Source organism: Vipera berus (assembly GCF_964194415.1).
Source record: "Vipera berus genome assembly, chromosome: 15".
Lineage (NCBI taxonomy): Eukaryota > Metazoa > Chordata > Lepidosauria > Squamata > Viperidae > Vipera > Vipera berus.
The window spans coordinates 3,801,374-3,813,694 of record NC_138218.1 but is presented as its reverse complement, the minus strand read 5'-3'; positions in this window follow the sequence as shown (position 1 = coordinate 3,813,694).

Genomic DNA, 12,321 nt, shown 5'->3' with positions numbered 1-12,321 from the left:
CTGAGTGAAGCTCTTTCCACACTCCAGGCATTTATGCGGTTTCAATCCAGTGTGAATTCTTTGATGAGTATAAAGGTTTCCCCTCAGACTGAAGCTCTTTACACATTCCAGGCATTTATAAGGTTTTTCTCCTGTGTGGATCCTTTGATGATTAGTGAGTTTTTCACAATTAATAAAGTTCTTTCCACATTCCCAGCATTCATATGGTTTCTCTCCAGTGTGGATCCTTTGATGTCTATAAAGGACTCCCCTCCGACTGAAGCTCTTTCCACACTCCAGGCATTTAAATGGTTTCTCTCCAGTGTGAATTCTTTCATGATTATAAAGGTTTCCCCTATGAGTGAAGCTCTTTCTGCACTCCAGGCACTTATAGGGTTTCTCTCTGGTGTGAATACTTTGATGTTTATAAAGGTTTCCCCTTAGACTGAAGCTCTTTCCATACTTCGGGCACTCATAGAGTTTCCCTGCTGTATGGATTCTTTGATGTGCATAAAGGTTTCCACTCTGACTGAAGCTCTTTCCACACTCCAGGCATTTAAATGGTTTTTCTCCTGAGTGGATCCTTTGATGACTATAAAGGGTGCTACTCTGACTGAAGCTCTTTCCACACTCTGGTTTTTCTCCTGAATGGATCCTTCGATGTACATAAAGGGTGCTACTCTGACTGAAGCTCCTTCCACATTCCAGGCATTTAAACGGTTTTTCCCGTGTGGATCCTTCGATGGTTTTTAAGAGCTTCCTTTGATTTGAAGGATTTTTCACATTCAGGGCAATGATACTTCTTTCCTCCCTCCTGGATTCTGTGGCGTTTTCCGAGTCTCCCGCGTGTTCCGAAGGACCGTCCGCCCTCCAGGCCCGTCTCGGGGTCTCCGCCCGTTTCCTGCTCCCCGCTTCTCCCTCCTGGCGGTCTCCTTTCGCGGAGTCCCCCTCGGCTCATCCCCTCCGAGCCTTCCCCGCCGTCTCCTCCCGGGGCTGCTCCGCGGGGCCTCCTTCCTCCGCCGGGTTCGCCCGTCCTCCTGCAGGGGCGAAGGGGGAGGAAGAGAGGCGGGTTACGGCTTCGTCCCTTCCCCGGAGGGGAGTCCCAGCTTCGCCCGGGGAGGAAGGCCGAAGCTTCCGCCTCTCAGTGAGACTTTCTGGGCAGGCCCGGGGCGGACAGGCCTCCGCTCTACCGTCCACCCACTGTCACAGCAGGCCTCGGGCTCCCCGTCCCGCCCCTCCCTCCCGGGGCTACCTTGTCCGGAAAAGTCCCCTCAGAAAGCGCCCTACCTGGATCAATTAAGCGCCTCAGTTCTGTTCGATGCAGAATTGGAGGCGGGACCTCTCTGCGCGCCCTTTCCTGCAAGCTCCGCCTATTTTTGTAGAGGGACCGCCCCGAGGAGTCCTCCTGCCAATTGCCGCCATCGCCAGAGGGACCAATCGGCGTCCTTCCTTCTATCAGCTAGATGGCGCCTGCGCAGAAGCGAAGCGTCCCTTCGTCCCAGCGAAGCGAAGGTCTCCCCTTGAACTTGGGGGTCCCGTCTTCTCTCCCCCTCCCCGCCCCACATCCAAGCAGGCCGAGCTGAGGGGCGCTTCTAGGGCTGCCACAATGCCCCTCCCTCCACCTCCGATCCGGGGGTCTTTCCCTCCGGAAGGCGGACGAGAGCTGGCAGTGTGGGTCCCCTGAAAAGTGGGCTGGTGAGAGGAAGCCTTGCAGATAATCCCACCAGCAGGAAAGTGAGGGGGGGGACTCAGCCCACCTCCCCTGCATGCAATTGGGGTGCTTTGATTGTTGGGGTGCTTTGATCGATGCTTGGATAGATGTTGAGCGCAGAGAAGAGCAACTATGGTAAGACGATCCAAGGCCTGGAGATTAAAAAAAATGCGAACAGCTGCAGGATTTGAGAATGGCCGGTCTAGAAAAAGGAAGGGCTGGGGGGGACATGATAGCGGTATTGCACTATTTGAGGGGCTGCCACAAGGAGGAGGGGGGGTCGGGTGTCAAGCTGTTCTCCAAAGCACCTGAAGGCAGGACAAGAAACAAGGGATGGGAATTAAGGAGCGAATTAAGGTTTCCTAACAATAAGAACAGTTAACTAGTGGAACAGAAGTTGCCTCCAGAACCTTTGGTTGCCTCCATCACTGACTGGGCAGCCACTTGTCTGAAATGGTACAGGGTCTCCTGCTTGAGCAGGGGGTTGGACTAGATGACCTCCGAGGTCCCATCTTCTGATTGTCTGAGTTAGGAATGGAATTCATTTTTAACCCAAGGTTTAATTGATTTATTTGCAGAAGTTGGTGTAGTTTTTAAAGGCAACAAGGGTTGAAAGTGGGAGACCAAGAGTTCATGTCCTCCCTCATCCATGAAAGCCAGCTGGGTGACTCAGGGCCAGCCATTCTCTCTCAGCCCAACCCACCTCACAGGATTGTCGTTGTGCGGAAATTAGGAGGCAGAAGGCGCGTTTGACATTTTCACAAACTTATTTCTAAAAATAATAAAGCTGGAATGTAAATTATATAAATAATATATTTTGCAGATGAATACATTTAGACTTGGGAGAATTTGCAGAAATATCTAGGTTAACAGTAATTTTCCAAGTCACAACTCATGTTCTTCTAGTAATGGCTCCCAACCTTTTCTATACCCCGTGTCCCTGGAATGCTTGTAAATATATTCTCGCAGCCCTTACAAAAGTTCAAAATAACAGCAATTAAATTATGCATATACACTATAATTTTGAAAACCCAAGTTTTTTTACCCCCTGGAATATCAAATCGCACCCCCGGTTGGGAACTCCTGTTCTATATACCCTTCCTTAAAATTGAGATGACTAATAGTTTCCATAGATCCATAAAAAGGAAGTGCTTCAAATGTCTACGAATTAACATTAAAGAATTAATAGAGTAATAATTTCTTCAGTGTGTGGAAAAAATAAAAAAAGGAAACAAAAAGATAAAAAAAATATTCACGGGCTCATTAAATATATTCTGCCCAAATAAATAAGATTTGTTGCCTCAAATTCATTATTAGCATTTTAAAGGTGATATTAGCACTCTTAATTTTGTGGTTAAGCTACTGTTTAACTTCTACAAGTTTCTTTTTTAGTGTTGTCATGGCCATTTTTTGGAATGGGAGAACCTGTCTTTTCATCCCTAAAAACTTGAATCACTTGCAGGTTCTAAGGGAAAGACTAATGTAACCCATAACATTGCCCCATGTGGAATGTTATCTAAAATCCACGTTTTCTGCTGTTCAAGTCCCACATGTAATCAAGGTCTTTTATTGTTTAATCATTGGCTTACTAAAGTGTCACATATACCAAATATATCATTTCTTCTGTATCTTATAGAAATGCTTGATCCCCCTTAATAAATGCTCTTTTCTTTCTCTTGAGTTATTTGAAGATTCATACTTTCGAGTGGGGAAATAAGCACCTTTGCAGAGGTCAAAATTCCTCTCAAATTCAGGGATCAAATTCTTACAAGCTGCAAGCGAAATTTGCAATGCCTGAGTTTGGAGGCTACAAATACATGCCATCACCACCCAGTTGTTCAGAAAGGAGCCGATTCTTAAGGTAAAGGTTACCCCGCACGTGCGTGCTAGTCGTTTCCAACTCTAGGGACTGGTATTCATTTCTGTTTCAAAGCCAGAGCCAGCGCTTATGCGATGACGTCTCCGTGGTCATGTGGCCGGCATGAGTAGACGCCAAAGGCGCATGGAACGCTGCTACCTTCCCACCATAGTGGTCCCTATTTTTCTACTTACATTTTTACATGCTTTCAAACTGCTAGGTTGGCAGAAGCTTGGACGAGTAACAGGCGCTCACTCTGCTACGCGGCACTCGGGATTTGACCCGCCAAACTGCCGACCTTCTGATAGACAAGCTCAGCGTCCTAACCCACTGAGCCACCACGTCCCTTGAAGTAGATTTTTACATCAACCTAATTTTTTTTATGGGCAAGCCTTTCCCAAGTTTGTGCCACTCCTCAACGTGTTCTTTCTCTCCAGAAGCAGGACGCAGGTTCGAGAACCTCTGCATAAGAGAGCTTTGCATGCATAATTTCAGCTTTGGGTGTTCCTATTGAGCCAGCTTGTCCTTGGCTGGGACACACCCTTGATTGGCAAGATGAAGAAGGCCTGTCATCTCCTGAGGAATCCTGAGGGCTTTGTGACCTCATCATCCCTGCAGGCTAAACTGTCAGTTATGTCAGTTATCGGAGGGAAGGTGGCTCCTAAGAGGTCAGCTGGTCTCCAGAAGGGCTCCTGGACTCTGGGCAACCTTGCCTCTTTTCCTAACCATCAGGAAGATAAATGGTGGTGAGGGTAAGAGTTAGGTTTCGGATGACCATTAAGGTGAGGTTGAGGGTGAAAGAAAGGATGAGGATGAGAGGGAAGTTGTGAATTAGGATCAGGGAGGAGTTGGGGAGGGGGAGAAGGGACAGAAAGAGGAATGGGCAGGCAGAAAGGCCCAAAGGGCTCCACAATCCCCCGCTCCTCCGTCGGCCGGGAGGACCGAGGCCGCTTTGGGGGGAGACCGGGGGGACTTTGCCCCCCCAATGCCGCCCCTCCCCCCGGGCTTCCCTCCGGCTCCCCAAGCCCCCAGCAAAACGAGACGCGCCTACGCCCTGCCCGACGAGCAGAGGACGCGTGTCAGGGCAAGGCGAAGCGGCGTCTCTTCGGGAGAGGATCCGGACCCGCCTCGGCCCCAGCAGACCCCCAAAGGCTCGGGCCGCCCTGCCTCCCCGGGCTCGATCGGGGCCTCCGAGGAAGGGGAGCCCGGGCGCCGCGGTCGCAGCGGGAAGCCCGGCCTGGCTCGCCTCCCTCCGGGCTCGGAAGCCTCCGCAGCGGCCTCCCCGCCGATCCGCTCCCGCCATTCGCGCCTCCCGCGCCTCAGGAGGCGCCTCGCCTCGCCAGACAGGCAGGGCCGCTGCACCAATCGGAGGAGGCAGGAGGCTGGCCGAAAGGACGGAGGTCCCGCCCCCACTTCCGGCATCGGAGAGGCAGCGGAAGGAGCGTCCCGGTTCGAAGTGCACGTAGGCAGGTAGGCCCCCGGGGATGCTGGGAGTCGCGGGAGGCAGGACGGGGAGCCCGAGGCTGGTCCGGGTGGGCGACGCTGGGAGGGAGGCCGAGTCCATGAGAGGCTGGGACTCCCCTCCGGGAAGAGACGAAGCCGTGACCCGCCTCTCCCCCTTCGCCCCTGCAGGAGTTCGGGCAAACCCGGCGGAGGAAGGAGGAGGCCCCGCGGAGCAGCCCCTGGAGGAGACGGCGGGGAAGGCCCGGAAGGGATGAGCCGAAGGGGACTCCGGGAAAGGAGGCCGCCTGGAGGGCGAAGCGGGGAGCAGGAAACGGGCGGAGACCCCGAGACGGGCCTGGAGGGCGGAGGGTCCCTCAGAAGAGGCGGGAAACTCGGGCAACGCCACAGAATCCAGGACGGAGGAGAGAAGTATCAGTGCCCAGAATGTGGAAAATCCTTTAAAAGAAATGGAGATCTTAAAGGGCATGTAAGAATCCACACTGGAGAAAAACCATTTAAATGCCTGGAGTGTGGAAAGAGCTTCAGTCTGAGGGGAAGCGTTTATAGACATCAAAGGATCCACACAGGAGAAAAACCATTTAAATGCCTGGAGTGTGGAAAGAGCTTCAGTCTGAGGGGAAGCGTTTATAGACATCAAAGGATCCACACAGGAGAAAAACCATTTAAATGCCTGGAGTGTGGAAAGAGCTTCAGTCGGAGGGGAAACCTTTATAATCATCAAAGAATTCACACCGGAGAGAAACCGCATAAATGCCTGAAGTGTGGAAAGGGCTTCAGTCTGAGGGGAAACCTTTATAGTCATCAAAGGCTCCACACTAAACCACATAAATGCCTGGAGTGTGGAAAGAGCTTCACTCAGAGGGGAAAACTTTATAATCATCAAAAAATTCACACTGGATACAAAACCTTAAAGTGCCTGGAATGTGGAAAGAGCTTTAGTCACCAGGGAAACCTTTGTAAACATAAAAGGATCCACACTGGAGAAAAACCACACAAATGCCTGGAATGTGGTAAGAGCTTCAATAGGAGGGGAAACCTTTATGTACATCAAAAGATCCACACTGGAGAGAAACCACATAAATGCCAGGAGTGTGGAAAGAGCTTCAGTCTGAAGGGAAACCTTTATAGACATAAAAGAATTCACACCAGAGAGAAACCGCATAAATGCCTGGAGTGTGGAAAGAGCTTCAGTCAGAGGGGGCACCTTTATGCTCATCAAAGAATTCACACTGGAGAGAAACCACATAAATGCCTGGAGTGTTGGTAGAGCTTCACTCAGAGGGGAAACCTTTATAAGCATCAAACAATTCATACTGGATTGAAACCGCATAAATGCCTGGAGTGTGGAAAGAGCTTCACTCGGAGTGGAAACCTTTATACCCATCAAACAATTCATACTGGATTGAAACCGCATAAATGCCTGGAGTGTGGAAAGAGGTTCACTCAGAGGGGAAGCCTTTATACTCATCAAAGAATTCACACTTGATTGAAACCGCATAAATGCCTGGAGTGTGGAAAGAGCTTCACTTGGAGTGGAAGCCTTTATATACATCAAAGGATCCATTCAGGAGAGAAACCACATAAATGCCTTGAGTGTGGAAAGAGCTTCACTCGGAGTGGAAGCCTTTATATACATCAAAGGATCCATTCAGGAGAGAAACCACATAAATGCCTTGAGTGTGGAAAGAGCTTCAGTCACAGGGGACACCTTTATGTACATCAAAGAAGACACAGGAGAAAATCCATATAAACGCCTTAAGTGTGGAAAGAGTTTTACACCTCCATCGACATCAAAGTATTCACGCAAGAGAAAAATTCTGTAAATGCTTGAAGGTGGAAACAGCTTCACAGAGAAAAGCTTTATAGATATGAAAGATTCCATTCAGAAAGGAAATCATTTAGATGCCTGGAGTTTGGAGAATCATTCACAACAAACAAAAATCCTCAGAAGTCATCAAAATATTCACTTGGGGGAAAATACCTAATAACTTACGATGTGTGGAAAAAGTTTCAGTCCAAATAGGTCTTAGGAAAAATTATAAACTTTACACAGAGAGAGCGAAACTAAGTCTTAACATCTGAAATTCATTTATGCTGAATAGAATTAGTCACACCCTTAGGCCATTTCTCTTCTTAAAGATACACAACCATATTATATGTATTTCACCCAAACCAGGTTAGGACTTTAATTCCTAACACAAAGGACCAGCTGTCTGCAAGGAATATAAATTCTTCCATTGCCCACCTTCCAGTCAGAGCTGAAGATGTTTCTTGGGTGAGAAGTGAAACATCTTCAAAGGAAACACAAGAAAAACAAATTCAGTTGCCCTTGGAGGACACCTAGTCCAATCCGTTGCTCAAGCAAGAAATCCTAGACCATTCTAGACAAATGGCTGTCCAGACTGATGGATTTACCGTCAAATAACACATTTTAATTATGGTGTACCTATTATAATTAAATCCAACGAATAGAAGGACATGTCTGTTATGGCTTACATATTTGCAGTCAAAAGGAAGGTGTAAAAAAGTAGCTATGAATTTGTATAAATGATTTGGAAACTATTGTATGATAATGATGAACATATGATTGCTAACTTTTATATATTGTTATTGACATTGAATTTGGAGGAATGAGAAACCCGCAGGTGAAGGGATTAAAATTTACATTATAGTTTCAAATGTTTATAAAATGTATTGTTGATATCTAAATTGTCAAAAAACTATAAAGTTTTTTCAAATGTATGCTCAAAATGTATGTAGCGGCACCCCCATAGGGACCCTCCCGGCCTCCCCTCCAAGTGGCCACCAGCCCAAGGAGGTCTCTCAAATTGGCGCCTCTGTGTAACAGGGCATGTAACACGGTGGTATTCAGTCATGATTGGCAGCCACGCACATGGGGTGATGATTGTCCCTCTCCACGGTGACTCACGTGGGATGATGGTGGTTGATCTCAGGCAATAAGAACTTACAGGAAAAATGTTAGTCAATTCCTGATAACAGCAGCTGGCATAAGGCAATGGTAGTCCGTTTTTAGTAGCAGCAACCTGCTCAGAACAATGGCAGTCAGCCTCTGGTGACAGCAACATGCCTACAATAATGATAATCAGTCTCTGGTGACAGGATGATATCAATCAGTCTTTGATGACAACAATTTGCCTAAAACGATGGTAATCTCTGGCGCTGGCAGTGCCCTCCCTTGTCCACTCTCCTTCTGTCTCTCTTACCTCACTCCATGTAACCCCCTTTTAACTCCCCCAACTGATCCTATTTAAAAAAAACCTACCTCCCACTAAAAGACGTATGTCAAACTCTTTCCTAACTCCCTCTGCCTAGCTTACTCCAACTGAGGGAATTAAAACTCCCCAAACTCCCCTCTCTCCCTCTCTTTGTCTAGCCTGCCCGCAATGAAGGAGAAAGAAACAAAACTTCACCTTCCCTATCTCTGTCCCTCCCTCTCCCTCTCCCTTGCCTGGTGGAGGAGATGAGGTTTAGGCCGTGCAGTTAAAGGAGGATGACCTCCCCTCTGCGCTTGGGTGGTTCTCTCCAAGAGGTTCCACCACCGCGTTGAGCTCTGCGTTCTCACAGCCTGCAGCGGTTTCTTGCCAAGGCCGTGCTGGTGGTGCCAGCACCCCCAGATGGAGAAAGTGGGTGTCCTGCCAGGCCTGACACCCACGCTAGCAGCAGGAGCCTCCCGGTTTCTCTGCTCACCATGATGGGGAAATAGTCCCAGAAGTATCGCCAGATGGCCTAGGCCAGGGGTAGGCAACCTCGGCTCTTTTATGACTCATGAACTTCAACTCCCCAAATTCCTGAGTCAGCATTTGCTGATAGGAATTCTGGGAGTTGAAGTCCATGAGTCATAAAAGTGCTGAGGTTGCCTACACCTGGCCTAGGCAGAGTGGCGCCCCCTGTGAGACGGTGACTCCCACTTCAGGTAGAGCCAGGCAGCGTATCCAAGCGCCAGTACCAGCCGCCCCTGAACAGCAGCACACTTAAAGCCCCAGGCAGCACTGGGCTATGAGAGAGGCAGCGGGTGACCCTCCTCTGCCTCACCTGCAGACAGCCCCAGCCCCTGCTGAGAGGAAATGGTGGTGCCCTGCAGGGCTGGAGCAGTCAGAGTTTGGGAAGGCAGCCACACACGAAGCAAGGCAAGCCGCCAGCCGCAAGAGCCAAGCTGGGTGCCGTAACTGCCTGCCTGACCCTGCCTCGGGCTCCCCTCACGGCCATCAGCTCGCCGCCCCATGCTGACCATGACCGCTAGCCAGCGCTGCCTCTCCTGCAATTTCCCCATGGGTGGGACACAGCAAAATTTCCCTCTGCCAGCACTGTCCCATCTTCACCCAGTGCCAGGAAGAAGACCCACTAGAGGACAGTGGCCATTTTGAGGCGCCACCAGAGTGACAGGCGGGTGTGGGACAGCTGCACAGGGCAGAGGCGCTGCCTGGAGACGGAGCGGAGCTGGGTGGGACTGTGGGGCGCTGCCAGGACCACCAGTGCGGCGGCCGATTGCGGGCATGAGCAGGACAGCCGCGCATGGCAGAGGCACTGCCCGGGGACAGAGGAGGACAGCGGCATGGCAGCAGCAGAGGAGGCGAGGAGTGGCGCCTGCAATCTGCCCACCCACCCGCCTGCTTTTCGCAGGTCCTCCTGGCCCCCACACCTGCCGTTAACCCTTCCGCCACCATGCAGGGTAAGGTTGCCACCCCTACCCCTGCCCAGATGCCCTTGCCTCCCCGAAGCATTTTTTTACTAACCTGCCTAATGCGTGCCATAGGTTTGCCACCGCTGGTATATGCTGACAGCAAAATGGAAAGATAACTTTAATTCTCATAATGGATGATTGGCTGCAAAGCTGATTAAGTTAGCTGATGAAGTTAGCAGCAGCTAAGTTAGAGCGCAACTAACTTGGAAATGTTTCTGGATTTTGTGCATGAGGTGGGTAGGGAAAAAATGAAACTTTAATGTTGGGTTTTGCTGATTAGATAGGTTTGTGGGCATAGAAATTGCTAGTATATATTACTATGTAAAACAAAGTTGTTTTTTTATTACCTTGTTCTACTGTGCTAAAGAGTCAGAAGTCTGATATTACAATTGTTATTGCCTAACAGACCCACAGTCCAGACTATAGATAAGATTCCTGTAATCTGGGAAGATATTAGCTCTGAGAAGCCCAGCTGTTTTACACTCAGTGGACTGTAAAGCTTTTAATTTTATGCATTGTTAAAAAAACACACAGATGAAGATCAGGAACAGACTTTTTGGATGAGAGCACTTCTTAAAATTATTCTCACAGCTATTGATGAATTAAAGAGGCTACAGAAAAGAACAAGGTGTCAGCCCAGATGCACAAATTCAAACTTTGACCACAATTAAGGAATCAACTACGCAGAGCTGTGTAGAGGGTGAAACGGAGACAAGCTAAACCAGGAAAAGTGTCAGGCTAATAAATGTTGCTTAATATCTCAGGAGACTGGGATGGGCCTTATTCCGCTTAATTTTCTTGTACAAATTAGGGTAATGCAATTTGAACTCCATAAAGGTCATAGCTAACCAATCTTCTGGAGAGCACTCCCATGAAGCTGCCATCCGAATTTCCTGGTCCCTGTAGTGACCCTGGTGGGGTTGAAAGTAACTATTTTTGTGAATAATGAAAACAGGACTGGTTTAGCTCACCGGCAATCCACCCAGCCCTAGAAGGCTACTGAGGAATGCTGTGAAAACACATCTAAACAAAAGAGTTCCAAATTTAAAGAACAGTAAATTATGGAGAACTTTAATGCTGGAATAAGGGACGCGGTGGCTCAGTGGGTTAGGATACTGAGTTTGTTGATCAGAAGGTTGGCAGTTTGGCGCTTGGAGCACTGGAGCACTGGACCCTAGAGTTGGAAACGACTAGCACGCATGTAGGGGGGAACCTTTACCTTTACCTTAATGCTGGAACTGGGCCCAAGTGGCCTTTTGAAACTTCAGTTTTTTTTCCCAGGGGAAGAATGCATTTTCCAAACATAACTTTTGTTATGACAGAACTGTTAGTAATGGAAATACACAGTGCATAGTCACAGCAGGGCATTTTAGTATTGCTCTGCCGTGCTTCCACCCACCTGGAACTAGCCAGCCGTACCAACAGGCTGAAAAATAGCTTTTACCCGTGGGCTGTTAGGCTTTTAAATGGGACATAATCTTATGCAGAATTGACTTGGGAGGCCGGTGTGTGGTGTAGTTGGTTCATAGTGTGGTGGGATGGAGGGTTTGTTGTCACTGTGTGTTGGGGGGAGAGAGCACGGGGGGGGGAGGCTCAGCTAATCTCAATGTACACATGTTGTACTTTGACAATAAAGGTTTATTATTTATTTAACTCTGCCCTACCCAGTTCTAAGCGTTCAATGGGACCAGAATGGTGGGGAGTGTCCCTCCTCTTGTCTGGGTGTGCAGGGAAATCAGAGTATGGTTCCAGTTGCTCTTGGCATTTTCTGACAGTGGGCACTTGATGTTGCCCGTTTGAATTTGGAGTGATATGGGTTTGTTTGCCACCACTGAAGCAAGAGACAAGTCGAGTCCTGGGAATAGATCCCTCACACCGAAAGCTTCTTGTTTAACCCTCAGATATGAACAAACTCGTTTCTGATCCATAGCCAGAATCAATGAGGTTCCCCAAATCATCTGGAAAGCTTCAAAAAGTTTTTTGCTACTTTTTTGCGAACAAATTGGCTCATTCCTCCTGCCTTGGATGAGGGGAATTCCTCCAATGTCTTTTGGGTTTGGAAATATCCATAAATACATTTATTTATTCCAGTTTCTTGCAACTATTGCAGCTCACGCTCAGCACAGGCTTGTCTTTGTGGAGGTAAAATCTTTTTTCAATGAGAGTTATCATTTTTCAGTACAGAGATTGGATGGTTTCATACGTGTTTTGCCCGATTGCTCCTCTCTTTTTCTGGATTCTTAATTACATTAAACCATAAATTAACGGGCTAGGATAATAGCATAGTTGCTTGGCCACATACACAAGACAAGTCAAGGGTACAACTAAGCAGTTTCGTTAGTGTGTTGTGTGAATGCTGTACAAATGCAGCCAATTTTCTCTTCATTTTGAATTTAGTTCACGGTTTATTATGAATTGGTAGGGGAGGGGAAATTTAAGTAGCTGGTATCCCTATTGAACGTTGTTGCTGATCTCAGCGGCAATCCTTGAGAACAGGCTTACTCTGGATAGAGGAAAGGAAGCTTATGCAAGTATAAGAAGAGATCCAAGGAACGAAAACCCTCGGCTCCAAGGGCATGCAAAGGGCTTGGATGCTTCCTGGAAATA